Source organism: Chiloscyllium plagiosum, unplaced genomic scaffold (genome assembly GCF_037043375.1).
Source record: "Chiloscyllium plagiosum isolate Xiang-an unplaced genomic scaffold, Cpla_swu_hap1 HiC_scaffold_40, whole genome shotgun sequence".
Lineage (NCBI taxonomy): Eukaryota > Metazoa > Chordata > Chondrichthyes > Orectolobiformes > Hemiscylliidae > Chiloscyllium > Chiloscyllium plagiosum.
This window is the reverse complement of record NW_028270178.1, coordinates 35,509,268-35,534,054: the sequence shown is the minus strand read 5'-3', so window position 1 is coordinate 35,534,054 and position 24,787 is coordinate 35,509,268. Positions and strand designations below refer to the sequence as shown.

The window sequence follows — 24,787 nt, the reverse complement described above, 5'->3', positions numbered from 1 at the left end:
CATACACACAGACACTCATATACTGAAAGAGAAATGCGCGCGCACACACACGAAAACAATCAAAGAGAGATGGAGGGACGGGCGGCTCATTTACAGAACTGTTATGAGTTTTGTATCAAGGTATTGCTGGCAGTGTCCGAATATTTTGTGTTTTGCGAAATTACGTCCTGGGTTAAAATCAGTGAATGAAGGGACCGGGAATATACTTGAGCCAATGAACGTGAACACATACGAAACTGAGAAAACAAATGTCTGACATCGTCAATGAGAGAAAAAGAGGCAGAGAGAGAGAAAGAGAGAGAGAGAGAGAAAGAGTCAAAGAATGAGATCGACAGAGAAAGAGGTAAAGAGACAGAGATAGAGGAGAACGAGAGAAAGACAGATACAGACCAAGTGAGTGAGAGAGGAACAGAGAGAGGGAGAGAGCGAGTGAGACACAGAGAAAGACTGACAGCAAGACATTCAGAGAGAAGGAGAGAGGAAGATACAGAGATGGAGAAAGAGAGGGATGATGGATAGAGACAAAGACACACAGAAAGAGGCAGATAAATAGAGAGATGGCAATATCCTTGGATGATATTAGCCAGGAGGTGGGCTCAAGAAACTCTCTCAAAAATAAGTAAAAATTCACGAAATAATAACCAACTTAGCCGAGAGGATCACCAGTGCCTTTCTCTTGTTGTAACATTGTGAGCTGAACAGAGAGACTGCCAAATATCATTGTGCATGAAGGCCTGTTTCTGTCCTTCCTCCTCCTCCCCTGCAGGGGAAATGCAGAGACCCTTCCGGCCGGTCTTTAACACTCATCCACAGGGCAGCCGGTGATGACTGAATGTTCCAGCTGAACCCATCACTCACAGCCTATCTGTCATTGTAATCACTCCTGCAGCCTCTTTCCCTCCTACCTTGCCCCTAACAGTCACCCCTTGCTCCCTTACCCGTTTGTCGTGCATTCAACATTGTTGAAGGAGCAGGTAGATAGATTCGTGATAAGATTTTTTTTTTGGGGGGTGGAGTGTGCGTGGTGCTAAGGTACGTATGGGATTGCGGATTTAATGTTACAACTGGATAAGCCAATGTCTTCTGGAGTGGCAGGAGGACCAGACCCGAAGGGCTGAATGACCTCCTACTGCTCATTATCTATGTGAATCGGTCAGTCAATCAGGGATAGCAGCCTGTTACTGAGTGGGCTGAATGGTGAAGTCATTTTTGGAGGGAACCATTTTTGGTTCCATCCTTTGATAATCCGAGAGATTATTTCCACTTTCACCTGGTTGACCTGTTCCCATATTAAACTCTGTCACGCTTTCCACCTCTCACCCACGTTTTCAGGATTGCTGTGTTTATCTGAGTGCATAATTTCCTTTCATGTATTGTCCAGAACTGCGCACAGTACTTCAGCTGGATCCTCACCCAAGTCCCACAAAACACCAAGAAGATCTCCGTGCCCCGATATTCTACACTATGACTGATCAAGGTATTGGATGTCACATGTGCCATCTTAACTATTCTATTAATCTGTCTTCCCACCTTCCAGGATCTGTAGACAAGCATCGCAATATCCCACTCTTCCTCTGAGCTTCCTAAAGCCTTAGTTGTCACTCAATATTACCTCGTCTTGTTTAGTTAGTCAGACAATAGATCTTTTTCTGAAGTAACAGTTCAGGATTCAATGGTGACGAGGTCGCAATACTGATGTTTGTATTTTTCCTCCGTTCCCACATGTTCTCCATTGAGAGCAATCTGTGCACACTGACCTGCTGTCGGCTTCATCTATTTTCAGGAGAGTGAGAGTCATGATGAAACAGAAATATAACCAGATCTTGAGGGACACCGAAACACACCCACACCATCGCACAAACATACACACAGATACTGAAATACACCCGCATGCACAAATACAGTCAAGTTAAGACTTAGCAACATACCGATAAGCAGAAGCAGTAACACATCCCATCCTCCACTCCAAACACACAAACACATACAGAAACAGAGTCAACCGGAGATATGGGATACCAACTGCAAACAGAACTATAACCAGATCCTGAGGGGCAGAGAAACAAACCCTCACACTCACACGCACACACACACAAACACAGATGAATACAATCAGACTGAAATATGTGACCACACCGACACACTGATGCATTAACATACTCAGACTTCACACACACATCCACGCGCTAAAAGGCAGTCATACTGAGATATTGGAACAGACTAACACAGAGATACAGAACACTTACATACACACGTTAAAAATTCTTTCTAAATAAAGAAATACAATTACACACAGACACATAATCACACCCACATACCCACACACATATAGAAATGAAGTCATACTGAGAGCTATTGCACATCAACATGCAAGTACTTACAGAAACATTCGTATACACACAAATGAGCACACTTAAACACAGTTACAAAACCGCACATACTAGATATGAAGATCGAGCGACACTCAGAAAAAGATAGACACACACCCACAGAGAAGTGCAGAGAGATCCTGCTGGGGGCTCAGCAAGATCTTGACACATTGACAAACAGCCAAACACAGTCTGAACAACACAGTCGTCTACTTAATTTGGAGCCCAGTCGGTTAGAGACACACCCGCACTCTTGCAATAATGTCAGGGACACATACATTTAGAGCCACTGAGCCATCTTTACATGTTGACAGTGACACACACACACACATATACACACACCCCCACACACACACTCAGAAGCCAGAAGCACAAAAACATGGTAATAGGAATGTAACTACACACTCAGATATTCACAGACACAAAAGAACAGATGCACACGTGCAAGTCACACACATATACAGTTTCACACAGGCACAGTCACAAACAGTGACACAAATATACCTCACCGTCAGAGAAACACTCCCTCACAGACTCAATAACATACCCAAACACATAAACACTGCAATATGTAGTCACTAAAATACTACCCAATACAGACTCACAGAGGGAACCTCACACAGGGGGCATAAACGCACTCACAATGTGTCAAACGGATATGTCCAAAAACAATGCGTATGTGCATTTCCTATTTTCCAAAATCACCTCCACGGCTAAAATCAGCGAATGAAGAGATGTAGAAGTGGTTTGAGCCAATTCATTTGAGCAAGTGTTAATCTGCCACAACACGTGTCTGATGTGGTCAATGTTAGAAAACAAACCATGAAGTAGAGACAGAGAGAAAGCATGAGACAGACAGAGAGACAGAGGTAGGGGGAGACAGAGACAGAGGGAAAACGACAGCAAGAAATTAAGAAATGGGAGAGATGCAACCAGAGTGAAAGAGAGTGAGAAAGAGACGAAGAGAGGGACAGAGGCAATGACATGCAGAAAGAGGCGGAGAGAGACAGAAGGCAATAACCTTGTAATGGATGCAGACGGGAGGTGGACTCAACAAATACTGTCAAAACTGAACATATGTGCATGGAACAATAACCAATTCAGATGAGGCGATCACCAGCACACGGTGACTTTCTCTTACTGAAATAAAGCGTTTATAGCGAGCTAATAGAGAGAGACTGACAATCACCATAGTGCAGCACAGAACTGCTTCTGTCCCTCCCCCTTCTCCCCTCCATGTGAAATGCAGAGACCGCTCCTGCCGCTCTTAATCACTCATCCACAGTGAAGTCCATGAAGAATCAATGTTCAAGCTGAGTCGATCACTCACAGCCAGACCGTTTTTTGGAATCATCCCCCAGCCTCTATCCATCCTACCCGGCCCCTGACAGTTACCCCTTCCTCCCTTAACTGCTGTCCCTTTGTCACGTCTTTTTCTATTTCTTAATGGTGAGATGCATGGATTCTTGTTAAACCTGGGAGATTGGTATCATTATCAGGGACAGACAGGAATATAGAATTGGATACTTTAGAATGGGATAAGCCATGATATGCTGGAATGGCAGGTGGACCAGATTTGAAGGGCTGAATGGCATACTGCTCTTCATTGTCTGTGTGTCTCCAAATGTGTAAATCCGTCTGGTGACCCACCCTGCTTCCCCACTCCTCATCCACATTAGGCCGTTCAACTCAATCCATGTGCTTGTGATGATGGAATTTTGGCCGTACGTTGCAATTACCGAACACTGCCGGTGCCTGGGGACCTCTCCCAGTTCTTTCGCTGAGTCATTAAGTGAAGAATTTATGTAAAAAGTTGTTGCAACGCATTCCTGAACTTCGCTCTGAACTTGGACAGAGTCACTGCATAAAATAGTGTGTTCGTGCTGCAGCTTAAAACCCTCAGCATTTCTGCAGCGAACATGAAATCTTTTAGAGAGCTGCCGTTCCAATGGTATGTTCCTTTAATGCGAAAGTATAAGATGTTTGAACCGTGCACTGCCCACAGAAGAATGAAGCTGATGGATATAGTGAAGAGGGAAATCATTGACTTCCTACGATTCTCCATCTCTGTGTCTTTGTGATTCTCTCCCTTCCTCAGACCCCTCAGGCTCTTGTGGACTCGAATGGCCACTAAAATGTGCCTGACAGTGAGCGTGTTCATCCAACAGAATTAACACGAATGGGATAAAAGGGGTTAAGATTATATCAAGCCACCTAAATCCCAGCCACCTCGGATCAGTAAAAAAACTTGACTTTATTCGGCAGTGCCACAGAAGATTGTTAATCATACCCGAAGGTTCCAAATGAAAATAGAAGGGAATGTTTTTTGAACAGAGCAGGATGTCAATTGCAGCCAAAGCCACAGCCAAGGCTTTCTTTGTCCAATATTTTCTCTTCATTTTCAGGCAGCAAATGGCCACAAAACGATCAAAAGAGAAAAGGACAGTGAACCAGACAGAACAGTCTGTGGCTACACGAGCCATAGCATAGACAGGACGGCACACAGAGGTGAGATCCGTGAAACACGTTGGCATGTCAAAGAATTTGAGTTTCCACAATATGATGTCAGTGAGAATGAACAGCAGATACGACGTAGCCATAGCCCACAGGCAACGCGTTGTGCAGTTAGAGAGGCCACACTTTCCTCGTGTGAGAACCAAAATCACCAAGAAATTAACTGAAAGTGACAGGAAGTAAAATGGAAATTGGAAATTAATGATAAAACTTCTCCACGTCGGCACAGATAGCAATGTAAGATCTCCGCACATAACTGGGGCAGTTGGGAGGGTTCAGATGTCGAGTTTGAACATGAAAACTCCAATGGCCTGACCCATTTCGAAGCTGTTCACTCCTGTGTTTAATTAAATGTGGGCAGGAAATTTTCAGATGGCAGGGGGCATATCTTTAAGGTAAAAGGGAAGAGGTTCAGGGGATCTGAGGAAAAGGCTTTCACCCAGAGAGTGGTGGGTGTCTGCTAATTCACTGTCTGGGAGAGTTGTGGAAGCTGGAAATGTCACAAACTTTAAAAACTACCTGGATGAACGCGTGAAGCATCATAATATTCGAGACTATGAGCGGAGTGCTGGAAGCTGGGACGAGTGCAGATTTCGTGTAACTTTGATGGCACAAATTGGATGGAATGAAGGCCCTATCCTATATAGTCTGGTTCTTTGATTCTAAGAATTACTTCTGGGAGGCAGGTTGGGAAGTGACGCATTTTAATGAAATAAATGATCGCTTTGAATGCTGAAAACATGAAATAGAATCTGAAATAGCTGGTATTCCACCTACAAGGCAGTTCTGTATCCAAATAGTTGGGTCTCCCTGGGTTCAATGCCATCTAAACTTACGAATTTGTCTACCATGGCAAACCAGTGTGAACACCTTCCGGAAGTTCATATAGATCACATCCACTGTTCTGCCTCATCAATCCTCTTTGATACTTCTTCAAAAACCTCAGTCGAGTTGGTGAGACATGATATTGCACGTACAAAGGTATTTCAACTGCCACTAATCAGCCTTTGCCAATCCAAATACATGAAAATCCTGTCCCTGCAGATTCACTCTCACAACTTGCCCACCACCAATGTCAGGCTCAATAGTCCAAACTGCCCTGGCTTTTCCTTCTCACCTTTCTTAAATAGTGGCACTATGTACCACAACGTCAAGTTTTCCTGCACTTCACCTGTTACTGTCAGTGATATAAGTAGCTCAGCAAATCCCCCAGCATTCACTTCCCTAGCTTCCCAAAGAGATCTGGGGGACACCTCATCATGTTCTGGGGATTTATCCAACCTCATGATTTTTAAGATATCCAGCATCACTTCCTGTATAATATGGACATTTTTCAAGATGTCACCATTTATTTCCCTTCACTTTGTATCTACCAGTTTTCCCTTAGAATCTACCATTGACGTGCATGTTTTTTCCTTAGCTGACGTCCCAAAATGCATCACATTTCACTTAACGGGATTATATTGTATCTGCCATTGCTCTGCATGTTTAATCGCTGATTAATATGGACTGTAACCTGAGACCATCATCTTCAGTATAAACAACATCAGTATTTTCGTGTCATCTTTAAACTTACTGATAATACCTTCCCCATTGACAAACAAGTGTATCAAGGCTCCAAACATCAGTCCCTGTGGTACACTGTTGGTCACAGGCTTCCAAATACAGTATAAAAGCACCAACTTCCCCACTATCACACTTTGCTTCCTATTTGTAAGCAAAGTTTGGATTCAGTTTGCCAACTTGCTTTGAACCCCAGGAGTTACCACCTTTTGGACCAGCCATCCATGTGGGACATTGCCAAAGGCCTTACTGAAGTCCATGTAAGACAGATCGACTGCACTACCCGTATCGATATAGAGTTGGTTCTGCTATAATGCGTGTTTCTTCAATGTGAATTGGCTATAACACAATTGAAGAACTTGGACCATTATTTGTAGAACGTGAACTTTCCTTACCTGCATTGGCTATAACACGATGCCAGTCTCATTTGTTTAATGGGGCGGCAGGGTGGCTCAATGGTTAGCACTGCTGCTTTATAGTGCAAGGGCTCCAGGTTTGGTTCCAGCCTCGGAGTTTGCACACTCTCCCTCTGTCTGCGTGGGTTTCCTCCAGGTGCTCCGGTTTCCTCCCACAGTCACAAAGATGTGCAGGCCAGGTGAATTGGCTATTTTGAACTGCCCATAGTCAGGTGCATTAGTCAGAGGGAAATGGGTCTGGTTTGGTTACTGTTCGGAGAGTCGGTGTGGACTGTTCGGGCCGATGGGCTTGTTTCCACAGTGTAAACCTAATCTAAATGGTGTTTCCGTTACGCGATTTTCTGAAAACATTGCAGATGAACAAACTGTCACATTCTTACAGAACAGACTGTATTTAGTCTCCTTTTCAAGAACCTAAAATCAGTCAGGCAGGGTCACCCTCCAACAAATGTATATTGTCTCTCCCTGATCAATCGTTTCTTTTCCAATTAATCCTGTTCTTTAGAACTTTATACAATATTTTTCCCACCACCGACTTCAGCCTAACTGGCCTGTAATTACCTGACATCTCCCCACCGCCCTTGAACATTGTGCACGTATTAGCGAACATTCTAACTCATGGCATTTATGATTGAGGGGAGGTCAATTATACAATCACAAAAAATAGTTAGGTCTAGGACACAATTTTGAGGAACTCTGGCAGTGAAATCCTGGAGCTTAGCTGGCTGATCTCCAGAAACCACACCAGTGTCTGACGTTGTGGACTGACTTGACGTCCAGACCAGGCAAGGACATCAATTTTCTTTTCCTATAGAGCGTTAGTAAACAACATGAGTTGTTAATACAGTTCGCAATGTTTTCATGGTCAACATTTGAGTCATAATTGCACATATTTAAGGAATTAAAGTTCTGTCATGATAGGATTTGGCAAGGGTCCACAGTAATACTTCGGAAGTATCAGAATATGAGCCAATTCGATACCTGGATTCCTGGATGATTTAGAATCCAATGTGATATTTCTGATCCAATTACCCAATGAAGATTTAAGTTTTTTTTAAACTATAGTTCAGTGAAATATTATTTTGTTTCTATTTGATCCCTAGAAAATAGGAATGCAGAAAGACTAAGTGAGAGCAGTCAACCCCATTAATTTGAATTAACTTGAGTCAGCAAGGCATTTTTTTCACTAATCACAATGGGTGAGTGTACGTGAGTGGGAAGTTTGAAGAAACTAAGGATGAGCAGAGGGCATTGTTTTCCCATGCAAAGGAAGGTATTAAGTAGAAAGGAAGTAGAATAATTTAAGTGTGTGTGTGTTTGTAACATACAGAGGACATTCTTCTGCATTATGAGTGTTTCATTAAGAACGCTCTCCTTCACTGGTTGGGGTGGGGGCATATTCCCTATTGTTTGTGATATTCATGATTGATATAGATATATGTGTGTGTGTGTGTGTGTGTGTGTGTGTGTGTGTGTGTGTGTGTGTGTGTGTGTGTGTGTGTGTGTGTGTGTGTGTGTGTGTCTGTGTGTGTGTCTGTGTGTGTGTGTGTCTGTGTGTGTGTGCGTGTGTGTGTGCGTGTGTGTGTGTGTGTCTGTGTGTGTGTGTGTGTGTGTGTGTGTGTCTGTGTGTTTGAAAGACCATGCCTGTTCAGTGTCTGTGTGTTTGAAAGACCATGCCTGTTCAGTGTCTCTGTCTGTGTGGGACAAATTGAGATGTGTAATTTTGGTGAGAGAAACATAATGGTTCTGAGAGTCTCTTCTGTTCTCTCATTCTGTAATTCTAGAATTCTGAAGATAAAATTCTGATTTAGTTTTTTTTTGTATTGGTTTTGAGAAAATATAATCAAATGTAAGTTCTAGCTGTTTTTCTGATCATTATGAGCGTCAGATTCTGTATTAGAGTGCACATTCACACACAGAGTTTCCCAAACAAGGTGTAAAACAAGGAAAGCAGTTGTATGTATGCAATAGAACAGTTCTCAAGAAGTTCACGAGGTACTGAATGACTGAATAGCCTCAGCAAAATGAGGGACATCAATGAAAGATATACAATATGTATTTTGATCTTGGTGGGACTAATAGTGAGTGAAATAATACAAGTATTGTTAATTAATGCAAAATTTTTTTCCAGGCCCATCTCTCAGTGACATTTGGGGCTTCCCATTCCTTGATGGAAAGGTATTTTGTTGGTGAATTTTGCTCAGGCAGCTTGCTCCAAATGAGAGCCCAGATACAACGTGGGCAGTGGGTGAGATTAGCAGCTCCTCATGTGGTGATAGGTGAGCATCAGCACAGAATAGTTTCGCCAGCTTCCGTGTTTTCGTCAGTCCTTAAATGTGTGTGGGCGGGGGTAATATTTGTGATCACAGATTGTGGGGAGGGATGTTGACCACACCATCACATTTCTGTGTATTGTTGAATTATTTGATTTTCAAAGAGAAATGTGAGTTGTGCCATTTGAAAGAAAGCGCACAATACTGTGGCACAGAATGTAGTCGAACCAACACTGAGATCTGGAGTGTTGTAGAAGCTGCTCCCCCACAGAGGATCAAGCAACTGTGTCCAACAGGCTGTTTCTCACCTTGTCCTTCGCTGCTGCTGTTTTTTCATGTTCCCCAAATGATAATGGCCCATGTGCAGTTCCTCCACATTGGCATTCTGTTGGGATTGTTATTTTGTCTTTGGCGATCAATTTACATATATGGCTAATAGTTACTGATCCCAAGCTGCGGAATAAATCTGGTGATCTCCATGGAGAATGTCAGTCAATCTATGGAGACTTGTAGCTCCAAATGACTCTGAGTCTGCTTTGGGAAACTCTATTCACAAGGAGAGGAATTTGGGAGCGTGGGCTTGGACATCAGGAAGGAAGCTTTATTTATCCTCAGATAAAGTGTCGGACTTCTAAACGAGATTTCTTTTAGGTGATGGCTGTGTGGTACAGTGTTGGACATGCGGAAGGAGTCTGAGCCAAATGTTGAAGATCTTCGATTGTGGTGGTATCCAACCTGGGACATGGTGGTTGGATTCACTGCTGAATGCTTTCATGGTTCAAATTATCAGGATGGTCAATCCTTGCAGGAGGGAGGGACTCAACGTTCAATCATTTATTCATTTCATTGTGGAGAGAATCCATTCCTGGACATGGTGGAGTGATTCGGTGCTCTGTACTGTTCTTTATTTCGTGTGGATTTATAATTCTGGAGGCAAAATGAATTGTGGAGGCTCTGAACTCAAATACAGAAATTTTCCAATCAATGCCTGTGTTAGGTGTCTCCCATTGTTTGTCATACTGATCCCAGGTGTCTTGGCGTGAGTACAGTAGTCTTATGGGAAACTCCAGCCAGTCTGAGTAAACTATAAAGATTTCTGCCAATCCCAAAAAAGAAATTAGTAGATGACTGTGTTTCTATTAGCAAATCACTGCTCATGTTCTTCACTATGTCTTATAAAAACTGCAAATGATACATTTTTAGAGAGTTTGATGCTGTAGTACCAATTCTTTAAACTTTATATGACATAGAACAACAGTTATCTTTTTGCCATGACTTACAGTCTGAGCCCAGACACGAAGAGTATTTGGTCAGTAACTTCTAGTCTGCTTTTTTATTTCCTTTCTCTCTCTGTTACAGTTAGTCTAGTGTCGATTGCAATTCTAGTTCGGGGCAAGTGTGGTCTTTCTACATGCACCACTCGCCATCTGGTGGCCATGGCAGCATCTGATCTACTCTTCATTGTTTTTAATATCGTACTTCGTCGATTTTCATCTTATTATTATCCACAGTGTTTCCAGGATATAACTTCTGTTTGTAGTGTTACCTATGCCCTGAGCTGCTTGACCATTGATTGTTCGGTCTGGTTCACTGTTGCCTTATCTTTTGACCGATTTGTCGCCATTTCATTTCATCAGATGAAATCTCAATATTGCACAGAGAAAACTGCAACAATTGTTTTAACAACAATCTGCATTTTCTTTTGTTTAAAGAACATTCCCAACTACTTTCGATTTAAACCTGGAATGATCAGCAACAATGTTCCATGGTATTGTTCTACCACATCCAGTTATTATGAAGATCCTCGGTGGGCAAGTTTTAAATATTTTGAAAATTTTTTAACACCGCTTTTCCCATTCACTTTTATTCTCTTTATCAATGTTCTGACTGTCAGATATATCTTTGAGACCACGAAGATACGTGAGGGGCTGAGGGGACAGACAAGAATGGAAAATGACCCAGAGGTAGAGAGCAGAAAGAAATCTGTGATTTTACTCTTTGCCATATCTGCCAGTTTCATACTTCTCTGGTTGGTGTATATTTTGTATTTCTTTAATGCTAGTTATTCCTTGGATTCTGCTGCTCATGATCTCTTTCGAAAAGTGGCATATATGCTGCAGAAGTTAAGTTGCTGCACAAATGCTTTTATTTATGTGGTGACCCAGAAAAAGTTCAGAGACCAGTTAAAGTGTGCAGTGAAATATCCATTTATAAAAGTGATTGAATTGGTGAATAAATCCAAGTAACTGAGGAGTCAACGTTAGCTGCAGCCGATAATGAAATGAGGATTTCACCTGTCGAATGGACCGAAAGGAGGTGGGCGAGTAGCATGATAACGCCACTTATCTAATGGGTGAGAAACGACTCCATCTGAGTAGCAAAATGAAAGAGACGGCAGGAGCAGAACAGTTTTAAGTGCTGTTCGCAATGAGCAACAGATAGTAGGAAGCTGAACAATAAAAGCAAAACCAAAAGAGGAATTATACAGGCACAAAAGCTACCTTCATCTCAAGGCATCAGTTTTCAGTGAACAAATCGGGTACCTGGAGGAAAGCAACATTGTTTACTGCAGGACCGAGTGGGAAATACAATCACATGATCCTGCTTTCCGAAATGAACTCCCTGATCCATACATTTACATAGAACATAGAACATTAGAGTGCAGTACAGGCCCTTCGGCGCTCGATGTTGCGCCGATCTGTCATACCAATCTGAAGCCCATCTAACCTACACTATTCCACGTACGCCCATATGCTTGTCCAATGACAACTTAAATGTACTGAAAGTTGGCGAATCTACTACCGTTTCAGGCAAAGCATTCCATGCTCTTACTACTCTCTGAGTAAAGAAACTACCTCTGACATCTGTCCTGTACCTATCACCCCTCAATTTAAAGCTATGCTCCCTCGTGCTCGCCGTCACCATCCTTGGAAAAAGGCTCTCCCTATCCACCATACCTAACCAGCTGATTATCTTATATGTCTCTATTAAGTCACCTCTCAACCTTCTTGTCTCGAACGAAACAGCCTCAAGTCCCTCAGCCTTTCCTCGTAAGACCTTCCCTCAACACCAGGCAACATCTGAGTAAATCTCCTTTGCACGCTTTCCAAAGCTTCCACATCCTTCTTATAATGCGGTGACCTGAACTGTACACAATACTCCAAGTGCAGCCGCATTAGAGTTTTGTACAGCTGTAGCATAATCTCCTGGTTCCGGACCTCAATCCCTCTATTAATAAAAGCTAAAATACTATATGCTTTCTTAACAACCCTGTCAACCTGGGTGGCAACTTTCAAGGATCTGTGTACCTGGACACCGAGATCTCTCTGCTCATCTCCACTACCAAGAATCTTACCATTAGCCCAGTACTTTGCATTCCGGTTACTCCGACCAAAGTGAATCACCTCACACTTGTCTGCTTTAAATTCCATTTGTCACCTCTCAGCCCAGCTCTGCAGCTTATCTATGTCTCTCTGTAACCTACAACATCTTTTGTCACTATCCATAACTCCACCGACATTAGTGTTGTCTGAAAATTTACTAAGGCCACCCTTCTACGCTCTCATTCAGGTCGTTTATAAAAATTACGAACAGCAGAGGACCCAACACCGACCCTTGCGGTACACCACTGGTATCTGGACTCCAGGATGAACATTTCCCATCAACCACCATCCTCTGTATTCTTTCAGCAAACCAATTACTGATCCAAACTGCTGTATCTCCCACAATCCCATTCCTCCGCATTTTGTACAATAGCCTACTGTGGGGAATCTTATCGAACGCTTTGCTGAAATCCATATACACCACATCAACGGGTTTACTCTCATCTACCTGTTTGGTCACCTTCTCAAAGAACTCAGTAAGGTTTGTGAGGCACGGCCGCCCCTTCACAAAACCGTGCTGACTATCCCTAATCAAATTATTCTTGTCTCGATGATTATATTTGAACAAAATTTAATTTGAGCAAAATTAAAAACAGAAGTATATTTTCTAAATAGTAAAAAATATCCAGGAAAGATTCTATGCCTTCTGAATGCTATTTTGTTTTCACCAATAAATGGCTTTTTTTCCTTTCAAATCGTTGATACCAATGGTTCATTTCTTTGTTCCTTTTCACGACCCAACGGATGTGATGGCAGGTGAATCCAAACCTAACCACTTCTGGACTCCCTCTCTGCACCCTGTCAATGACCCAGTTCCCAATTTTATTTCAGAAGCTCCTTTAAATTGACTTCGAGTCATAGAGATATACAGCATCGAAATAGACCTCTCGGTCCAACCCATCTATGCTGACCAGATATCCCAACCCAATCTCGTCCCACCTGCCAGCACTCGGCCCATATCCCTCTAAGCCCTTCCTCTTGATATACCAGTTCAAATGCCTTTTAAATGTTGCAATTGTAACAGCCTCCACCACTTCCACTGGCACCTCATTCCATACACTTACCACCCTCTGTGTGAAAAAGTTGCCCCTTTGATCTCTTTTATATCTTTCTCCTCTCACACTAAACCTATGCCCTCCGCCCCAGGCAAAAGAGCTTTACTATTTACCGTAACCATGCTGCTCATGATTTTATAAACCTCTACAAGGTAACCCCTCAGCCTCTAATGCTCCAGGGAAAACAGCCCCAGCCTATTCAGCCTTTCCCTATAGACATACAAGTTCTGGACGAAACTATTTAGCTGCAGCTTTCTCTCACACCGCCTCCCTCACTCTCCCAGCACACCTTCCCACCCAATTCATCCCACAGAGATGACTGTGGCTGGCAATTTATTCCTGGAGAAGTGCACTACAAGGTAGAGGGAGGTGGCAGCTGACTGGATGAACTGGGACTTAAGTCGAGAGAATATCATTGAGCAACAAACCGGTTTTAAGCAGGTTCTCGCAGCCAATATCCCTTACCTCATGTACATTAAGCAGGTTTTGCGTATCTCTGTGTTTCTTTGTATGTGTGTGAGAGTGAGTTCGAATCCCAATCACACCAGACCCTTTAATCTTCCTGCCTGAATCCGGTCTCCAGAAACAAAGTCAGAAAGGGTGGTGGTGGAAAAGCATAGTAGGTCAGGTCAGGTCCGAAGAGCAGGAGAGTCAACGTTTTGGGCAAACGCCTTTCAACAGGTTGGTTAAAGGGCTTATGTCTGAAACGTGGACTTTCCTGCTCCTCGGATGCTGCCTGAACTGCTGTGCTTTTCCAGCACCACTCTTTTTGAATCCGATCTCAGCATCTGCAGTCCCCAATTTCTTCCCCTGAAACAAACCCCTGGAGGCAGTGTCTGTCCCTAATAGGAGACAGGGAGTGGGAGAGATAAATGGTGAGGTGGAGCTGGGGCGAAAGTAGCAAAGAGTACAATAGGTGAATGGGGGAGGGAATGGAGGTGATAGATCAGAGAGGAGAGTGGGGGAAAGTAGCAAAGTGTACAAAAGGTAGAAGGAGGTGGGGATGAAGGTGGTGGGTCAGATGGGAGGGTGGAGCGGATAGGTGGGAAGGAAGGTAGGCAGGTAGGACAGGTCATGAGTTTCGTGCTGAACTGTAAGTTAGAAACTGGGCTAAGGTGGCGGGAGGGGAAATGAGGAAACTGGTGAAGTCTACATTGATGCCCTGGGGTTGAAGTGTTCTGAGGCAAAAGTTGAGGCGTTCTTCCTCAAGTCGTCTTGTGGTGAGGGAGCGGTGATGGAGGATGCCCAGGACCTGCATGTCCTCGGCAGATTGGGAGGCGGAATTCAAATATTGGGCCACGTGGCGGTGGGGTTGATTGGTGCGGGTGTTCCCTAATGGGGTCTGCGAGGAGGTGCCCGGTCTGCCCAATGTTGAGGAAACCGCATTTGGAGCAATGGATACAATAAGTGACTTGGTGGATTTGCAGGTGAAACTTTGATGGATGTGGGAGGCTCCTTTGGGGCCTTGGTTGGAGGTGAGGGAGAAGGTATGGGCGCAGGTTTTGAAATTCCTGCGGTGGTAGGGGAAGGTGCCAAGATGGGAGGGTGGGTTGTTGGGGGACATGGACCTGACCAGGTATTCACGGAGGGAATGGTCTTTGCACAAAGTGGAAAGGGTTGGGGAGGGAAATATATCCTTGGTGGTGGGATCCGTTTGGAGGTCGTGGAAATGTTGGCGGATGATGCCGTTTATGCCACCATTCACCTATTGTACTCTATGCTACCTTCTTCCCAGCCCCACTCCTGTCCCATTTATCTCTCCACTCTGGAGGCTCCCTGCCTTCATTCCTGATTAAGGGCTTTGGCCAGAAACGTTGATTTACCTGCTCCTCGGATGCTGACTGACCTGCTGTGCTTTTCCAGCACCACTCTAATATAGACTCTGAATTCCATCATCTGCAGACCTCACCTTTGCCTAGGGAGTGTGAGAGACAATCGAGAGACCTGGGGCCAACCAGAATGGAGAGTATCACCTCTCTAAACTCACTGCACCTTTCCCTGTCTCCTGTTTGACTCTCTGAATCTTTTTTCTCTCTATTCTTTCTGTCTGCGCCTCGCACACTCTACCTCTCTCTCCTTCTCTCATACTGACATCATTTTCTTTTGTCTTTTTTCTCTCTTCTTTCTGTCTTTGTCTACATTCTTTACCATTCTCTCTTTTTCTGTCACTCTCGCCCACTTTTTCATTCCTTCCCTATATCTTTGTCTTGGAACTGCACCCCCTGCAATATTGCACTATTCCCAACAAATTTAGAGTCTCTTAAATGTAGCGCCTCCACGACCCCTGCTTAATTGCTCTTTCCTTTGTCGCTATATCTCCCTGAACCAACCCGTTTGTAGTTTCTCCATTACACAGCCAGCTCACATAAGAAATCTTTCTCTACACACATCCATTCACCATAAACCCCGGGGTATGTCCCAGCCCCTGGGCTTGAGGACAATGTGCGTATGTGCAGAGACCAGATTAAGTTTTCCTGTAGCTGCTGGAAATTTGTTGCCATATTAAATTGGGCCTATGTTTACGTCAGCTGACTTGGCCATGCTGGGGAATTTTGGTATGCACCCAGCACTGCTACCTCACAGTGTCAGGGACCCAGGTTCGATTCCAGCCTCGGGACGACTGCTGGTGTGAAGTTTGCACGTTCTCCCCATTTCTACATGGGTTTCCTCCCAAGGACGTGCAGTTTAGGTGAACTGGCCAGGCTATATTGTCTCGAGTGTTCTGGGCTGTGCAGGTTAGGTGCATGGGTTTTGGAGAAATTAGTTCAAGAAAGCAGAGATCACAAAACACAGATCAAAGTGATTTTAACAAACTGTTTATTAACACAGCGATATCGTGGATGAGAAATTGACTGAGCTAAAACAGCACAGGCAGTCTGTCCAGGTAACTGGAATTCTCTTCCCCGAGCTGCAAATCAAGCCAGTTTTTATAGGAATACAATATAATAATGCTAATTAAAATTAGTGAAAATGCAACGGTCTTGATAGTGAAGTAATCAAGTTACAATGTTGATAATTGCAAAGCAGTTATCAGAAGCATGTCCTGAATGTAGGAGATGAAGGGCTTTTGCCCGAAATGTCGATTTCACTGCTCCTTGGATGCTGCCTGAACTGCTGTGCTCCTGCAGCACCACTAATCCAGAATCTGGTTTCCAGCATCTGCAGTCATTGTCTTTACCCCCTCCAAAGATAAGTGGTCTAATGCAGTGCTCACCATTCTCCAATTCCAATAGCACTGCACGTTGCTTTTGGGAATGTCCAGTTACAAGTTTCCAAAAAACTTTTACTTTTCCTTTGATTACTTTGTGACATTAGTTTTGATGGCTATTGTATTCCTAGCTTTCTTTTACTTTTCTGTACCTTCCTGCAATTCTCTGACTCTCATTTCTCACATTATCATTTTCCTTTCAACCTTTATTTTGATAAACTACGTCTTCCAATTGAAATCCCTTGCACCCATAATTGAGTGTAAAGGCCTCTCTCATTCCTGGTTGGCGGTGTGGTGGTTCAGTGGTTAGCACTACTGCCTCAAAGTACCAGGGACCCGGTTCAATTCCAGCCTTGAGCGACTGTCTGTGGGAGTTTGCACATTCTCCCCATGTCTGCATGGGTTTCCTCTGGGTGCTTCAACTTCCTTCCAAAGTCCAAAGATGCGCGGGTTAGGTGAATAGACCATGCTAAATTGCCCTTAGTGTTCAGGAATATGTTGGTTAGGTGCATTAGTCAGGGGAAATGGAGAGTAATAGAGTAGCGGGATGGGTTTGGGTGGTATGCTGTTCGGAGGTTCGGTGTGGACTTTCAATGATTCCCAAGTTCTGCAGTTTGCAAGAGCACAGTTCAGGTACAGGCTGCCTGAACTGTATCACTCCCACTTTCCCAGTGGCCATCTGTACTACTCTCACTCTCACAGTGCCCTATGAACCAGGACCCACTTCTCTCACACCATTTGCTGAAAAACGTATTTCCCAATTTTATGCATCCTACATCAACTTGCAAGTAGCTCAAGTAGTATTCTACAGATTATAACCTTTGAGAGTCTGCTTTTTTATTTGCTACCTAGCTCCTCGTACTCTCTATGCTTAAACTCTTTCCTAATTCTACCAGTGACATTGATACCTACGTGGACCAAGACTTCAGGATATTTTTCCCTCCCATTAGAAATTAGAAACAACCAAACACTGTATGATACTCACCCGAGTTGCTGCATTTTACAGTCCTGATCCCTCAAAATCTCAGACAGTAGTTTCACTCCTAAAGCTCCCACCTTGTTGTTTCCCAGCCTAAACCAAAAAAAAAAGAAACAAAGTGAATCAAATGCTGCCTACCTTTTTCCTTTGCGTCTTGAATGTGCACAGAGACACTGCAAAACATCTGAAAATAAGCAGATTTTCCCAACATTGGTAAGAAGTCTTGTTCTGTTCAAAACCCAAGTGCATGCCGCTAAAATCAATGAGAGACCTCACTGGACAGTAGGTCGGTGACTCATCACTGAGCATGACGGTTTCCATAAACTGGAGTAGTATGCACAGCTTCAAGGTAAAGTGCAGCACTGTCAGGCAGCATGATGGTAAGGGCTTGGTGATTACGGAGGGCAATCCCTCGGATATTGATCGTAGCCAAGAGGTTTGATGAATTGATTGAGGTCAAGGACAGTTACAACGCAGACAATGTTATCGGGTGTCAAACACAGAGTAGAGCAGAATAGAATGTAGCAATAAGGTGGATTTGTCCATTTGGGAACATAGATAGCGTTTTCTGTAGCTACAAATTAAATTTTGGCAAACTATGTCACTTACTAGGTATCAGGCTAAGGAAGGCTTTATGGTAACTGTGGAGGAAATGGAAAGGAAGAGGAATAATCCAATTGCAGCGGACCATGGACGGGTCTGAAGTTCCGAAGAATTAACACTTGGCGAAAGCGCTAGCGTGGGATAAAATCATGTCTTTTCAAAGGATGCTGGCATCAGTCCTGGGACAGAAAGGAGCTATACTGAGGGGACAGACTCCAGCTGTTCTCCTTGTAAGAGCAAATAGGGAGGTAGAAAACACTTTAAAACTGAGAAATCAAGGTGGTACAGGAAATTAAATCCGTTTAAATGAAATGAGAAAAATGAAATACATTAAAAATACAGACAGAGAGGAAGACATATATAGGATTCAGAAGTATGAGAGCGAAGTGATGGTTAAAATTAAATTAAAAGGAATCACCATTAAAATCTATTAGTTTCTCAAGATGAATGAAGGCAAAAATACCAAGGAGAAATGACCGAGACACAGCTGCTGAAAAATGTTGACACTTGGAAAAGCAAGTGAAAGAAACAAAGTTGTGTTCGTGCAGAACCTATAATTATTAACTTAAACATAATATCAGCACCAAATCAAGCAGACAAATAGCATCATGTAGCTGGAGACAATGGTTAGCAAAGGATTGATCACACGTTAATAGATTTAATCCATAGACTACTTACTGGTGCAGTGGAGGTGGAGGAAGAAATATATACAAAGATTAGAGGAATTCATGAAAAATAAATCCTTGGCAAGTCTTCTGACAAATTGGTGAGAATTAAATAAGCAAATGGACCCTTTTTGTATCAAATACATAAGCATTCGGTGCTGGTCTGTAATGGGAATAAGCCATAATGAAACAAAAGTTGTTGGAAACATGAAACAACATTGACCTCGATATTGTATAAGATATCATTCAGAGGAGCGTGAGAACTGTTGCGTTCTGCTGTGCAGTCTTATTGACTACCAATTTTGAGCAATAAATCATCGTTTTGGTGACTTGCATTTGCTGATCAGGAAAAGATAGTAAAATTCCATCATATTGTTAAGAATCATTTTAGGATTCTTCACTCTTCAGAGAATCTATCATCAATCTTCATTCTTAGTAAATTCTGTGTTGAAAAATGATTCTTTCCGGTACAACTGAATTATTAGTTTCCCTTCATTATGGAGAATTGGCACAATCCGTGGCTATTCAACAATGTGATCAAAAGTTAGAGACAGAAAGTAATTGGTAGCTCTCAGCATTTGTGAAGTACGGGTCCCAATCGCTGTAGTCCTTCATATTGAATGTAGCAGATCTCAAGATCAAATTCTTTCAGTGAACCACCGAATTCACTGACAAAACAGGATTACACAGTCTACTGGGGTCAGCCTCAAGTCACGAAATGAAAATGTTTACACATCTTTCACAGAGTTCCGTGTAAGTGATTTATTCTGAGACTCAAACAGTTAGTGCAATGGATTCAGAATGTTTCTTTTATTAGTTATAGACCTGGTATTTCCAATCTGTCCTTCAAATATCTCCTTCACCCAATTGGTGACCTGACAGACTGTCTGATGAAGAAATGGACACAGAACCTCTTCCAGGGGACGAGCTGACTGTGGGGAGGCGAGACCAACAACAAAACGGATGAATATTTCAAATCGCCTATCTTCCTCACCAACCTTCAGAAACACATCACGGGGGATTTCAATCTGACTGCCATGGTTTTTCAGAATGTTGTAAATACAATAGGAATACATTTGGTTGATGGTGTTGGGAGCATGCTGCTCTTTCCTGTCGCTTTGTGTGAAAAAGGGACCCAGTGATTGACCGAGTATCCAGCAGTACGAAGGGTTGTAGTACATGGTGGACAGGATTAGTTCTCCTCCACGTGTTTGAAAACAGCTGTTGCCACCATCTGATCCTCAAAAAAACTGTTGAAATATTCCTTCCGTTCATCACCAACAAATCCAAGGATCTCAGTCCAGATGCTAATATCAGCCTTTTCCAATAAATGGAATGCTGTCGGACGGCTGGTCACTATCACAGAACATCCAGGGAGCAGCTTGTGATGGATCAAACTGCACACAATGTCAGACACTTCACACCATCATTCGGGATCAGGGCACATAAACTGAGGCTCTGTATTTCTCCGACTGTCAGAAAAATCAATAATGTCCTTGTATTCATCCAAACCATCAAATATAAACAGCAATCCCTCTGGGTTCTTCCAGAGTTCTCCCAGAACATTCCCAAAGTAAGGATACTGATCCAATATCAGATTCCTTAGGTTTATCCTACACTTGTCAATGTTCAAATCCTGAAATTTAAAACTGAATACAAATTAGAACTCTGGGTATATTTTCCCAGTGGCCCAGTCATAAACCATCTTTCGTACCATTGTTGATTATCCAATTCCCAGGACTCTGCTCACAGGTGCTAAACTTCCAGTATTAGATTTACGGGGAGAACAACTTCGACAGAACAGTTGATCAGCTTGGATCTTATCCAGTTGGCTCTGGAGATGTTTCTCTCTCAACGCTTCATGGTCTCGGCCTCTTGCTAGCAGTTCATGTTCTACAAGTGTCCGATCTTGAACAGTGGAAATAACCGTTAGCTTAGTGTATCGATCAACCAGCTGGAATATCTTCACCTTCTCCTTCATTAGGATAGTGTTCACTCGCAGTGTTTCAGTTTGGACTCGATCTCCTTGTGTTTCTGTTGAATGTCTTCAATTGGAACAGACAGAAAGCGGTCCTCCATGTTAGTGACATTAGTAGCGAGAGAAAACAAAAAGTTTAAATCCCTTTTCACAGAAGACAGTAAAGTGTTGCATTTTGTGCACAGATTCAATACACATTTGTGTATAAGGTTAGCTTCCATGCATGGAAACGTCACTTGTAAGTGAAGTTTGGTTGAGAAAGAATTCAAAGTCTTTAGTTTCGGTAATATAGATTTTTATGAAGTTGATATATTCCCTGCAAGCGTTACAATAAGTGTTATAACAGACATTATCTTACAAATTCTCACGGGCAAAGCACCTTGTGTCTCCCAAAGCCTACCTACAAACGGCAAATCCAGAAGTGCAAATGGAATCGTCTCTGTTTGCTAGGATTAGTGCATTATTGGATTGGGCTCACTTGTAAAACTTTCAATATTCACTCCATCCACCGTGGACACACATGGCAACTATGTACACCTTCCAGAAGATGCACTGCTACCTGATTCTTTAGACTATACCTTCAGTTGGGAAGGACAAGGGTAGCAGGTGAATGTGACCACTACCACAAATTAATTTACTGTTACTGTGTCAAACCTGATAGTAATGTTCTCATTTCTATATACTATACATGATAGAGATAGAAATACAATTCACAACATTTTAAACTATGTGGAAGGTTGTGTTTAGCAAGAAACACTGAATAGGCCAGGACTCATCCCACCACAGAAGAGATCAGGGAAAGGTTCACATCATAAAAGTATTTCATATTTTTACTATCATTGATGGTTAACATAGTATATGTAATATGGAAATATCCATCTAGAAATTAATATGGTTACCAACAAAATCTAGAAGGTAATTCAGGTGAAACATCTTTAGTCCAGAGAGGTTTAGAGTGTGGACCACAATACCAAAGGAATGGTTCAGATGAACATATTAATGAAAGTTGGGTAAAAGAAAATATAGGAATACAGCTTAGAAAGAGGAGATGCAGAACATTTGAGCCAAATGGCCTGTGACTGCGGTATAGACTCAAATAATTTTCAATTCACTTTTAAACAAATCTCAGTCAGCAGATAACATCCAAATATGCAAGTCTCAGTATGTAGTTACATTCATAATCCAGGAGCAGAGAGGCACCCTTTTAAGTGAATTTGGATAATGCTGGTTATGTCCAGGGTGTCACAGTTTATGATAATTCAGCCAGGTGTGCCCATGGTTTCAGACTGGAATAGGATTCTGCCAGGTATTTACAGAGTTTCAAAGTGCATCAGGACTGTGGCAAATGTCTGCAGGGTTTCACACTATATTGGGACTGCACAAGGTGTATAGAGTTTTTCAGAGTGTACCAGGACCCTGCCAGGTATGTACAGGTTGTCACAGTGTAATGCAGGCCTGCCAGGTTTGTACTGGGTTCCACAGTGTATCAGGATCCCTGCCAGCGATATACAGGGTTTCAAAGTAAATCACACAACTGCCAGGTTTGTACTGGGTTCCACAGTGTATCAGGATGCTGCCAGGTGTGTACAGGGTATCACAATGTATCAGGATGCTGCCAGGTGTATACAGGGTTTCACAGTGTATCAGGATGCTGCCAGGTGTGTACAGGGTTTCTCAGTGTATCAATATCCTACCAGGTGTGTACAGGGTTTCAGAGTGTATCAGGATCCTTCACGGTGTCACAGTGTATCCGGATCCTGCCAGGTGTATACAGGGTATCACAGTGTATCAGGACACTGCTAGGTGGGAACAGGGTTTCACAGTGTGTCAGGATCGTGTCAGGTGTATACAGGGTTTCATAGTGTATCAGCATCCTGCCAGCTGTATACAATGTGTGACGGTGTAACAGGATCCTGTCAGGTGTGTGCAGGGTTTCACAGTGTATTAGGACCCTGCCAGGGGTATATAGGGTTTCAGAGTGTCCCAGGGTCCTGCCAGGTGTGTATAGGGTTCACATTTTATCAGGATCCTGCCAGCAGCGTACAGGGTTTCGCAGTGTATCGGGATCCTGCCAGATGTGTACAGGCTTTTACAGATGTGTACCTCTCTGGACTAAAGATGTATCAGGATCCTGCCAAGTGTGCACAGGGTTTCACAATGTATCAGGATCCTGCCAGATGTGTACACGTTTTCACAGTGTATCAGGATCCTCTGGGGGTGTACAGGGTTTCAGAGTGTATCAATGACCTACCAGGTGTATACAGGGTTTCACAGTATGCCAGGATTCTGCCATTTGTGTACAGGGTTTCAGACTGCATCACAATCTTGCCAGTTGTGTACTGGTTTTCAGAGTGTATCAGCATACTGCTGTACGGGTAAAGAGTGTCACAGTGTATCAGGACCCTGCCAGGTTTGTGCAACATTTCACGGTGCATCAGGATCCTGCCCAGTGTGCACAGGGTTTCACGGTGCCTCAGGATCCTGCTGGGTGTGGGGGATGGAGGGTGGGGGATGGAGTGGGGGGATGTAGTGGGGAGGATGGAGAGGGGGGAAGGAGAGGGGGGATGGAGAGGGGGGATGGAGAGGGGGGGTGTGGAGAGAGGGGATGGAGAGGGGGGATGGTGAGAGGGGATGGAGGGGGGATGGAGAGGTGGGGGTGGGGAGGGGGGATGGAGAGGGGGGAATGGAGAGGGGGGATGGAGAGGGGGTGATGGAGAGGGGGGATGGAGAGGGGGGATGGAGAGGGGGGATGGAGAGGGGGGATGGAGAGGGGGGATGGAGGGGGGATGGAGAGGGGGGATGGAGAGGGGGGAAGGAGAGGGGGGATGGAGAGGGGGGGTGGAGAGGGGGATGGAGAGGGGGGATGGAGAGGGGGGATGGAGGGGGGATGTAGGGGGCGATGGTGAGGGGGGATGGAGAGGGGGGATGGATAGGGGGGAATGGAGATGTGGGATGGAGAGGGGGGATGGAGGGGGGGTGGAGAGGGGGGATGGAGAGGGGTCTGAATAGGGGTGATGGAGAGGGGGGATGGAGAAGGGGGATGGACAGGTGGGGATGGAGGGGGTGATGGAGGGGGGGATGGAGAGGGGGAGGATGGAGGGGGGATGGAGAGGGGGGATGAAGTGGGGGAATGGACGGAGGATGGAGGGGGGCATGGAGGGGGGATGGAGAGCGGGGAATAGAGAGGTGGGGGATGGATGGTGGTAATGGAGGGGGGATGGAGTGGGCGGTTTGGAGAGGGGGGATGGAGAGGGGGATGGAGAGGGGGTATGGAGACGGGGGGATGGAGAGGAGCAGATGGAGAGGGGATGGAGGGGGGGATGGAGGGGGTATGCAGAGGGGGGTATGGAGAGGGGGGAATGGAGCGGAGGGGATGGAGAGGACGGGATGGAGAGGAAGGGATGGAGAGGAGGGGATGGAGAGGAGGAGATGGAGAGGAGGAGATGGAGAGGAGGAAATGGAGAGGCGGAGATGGAGAGGAGGAGATGGAGAGGAGGAGATGGAGAGGGGGTGATGGAGAGGGGGTGATGGGGCAAGGCGAGGTGGGGGAAGGAGAGGGTGGAGAAGGAGAGGGTGGAGAAGGAGAGGGGGAGTGAGGGGAGGAAGGAGGGGCTGAGGTGGGCGAAGGAACGGCGGATGAAGGAGAGTGTGTGCGATGGAGGGGCGCGAAAAAAGGTGGTGGTGAAGTGGTTCTAAAAGGGGAGGGCGAAGAAGGGTGGGGCGAAGTAGGGCGTGTGAAGGCGGGCGATGGAGGGGGCGCGATGGCGGAGGCGAAGGAGGGGGT

The 24,787-nt window shown here is 44.3% G+C and overlaps 1 pseudogene; it reads right to left on the bottom strand.

The window, feature by feature from the left end:
* Nucleotides 1–1,662: 1,662 nt before the first annotated feature.
* LOC148138458 (NLR family CARD domain-containing protein 3-like) lies at nt 1,663–21,104 on the bottom strand (annotated as a pseudogene).
* Nucleotides 21,105–24,787: the final 3,683 nt, after the last annotated feature.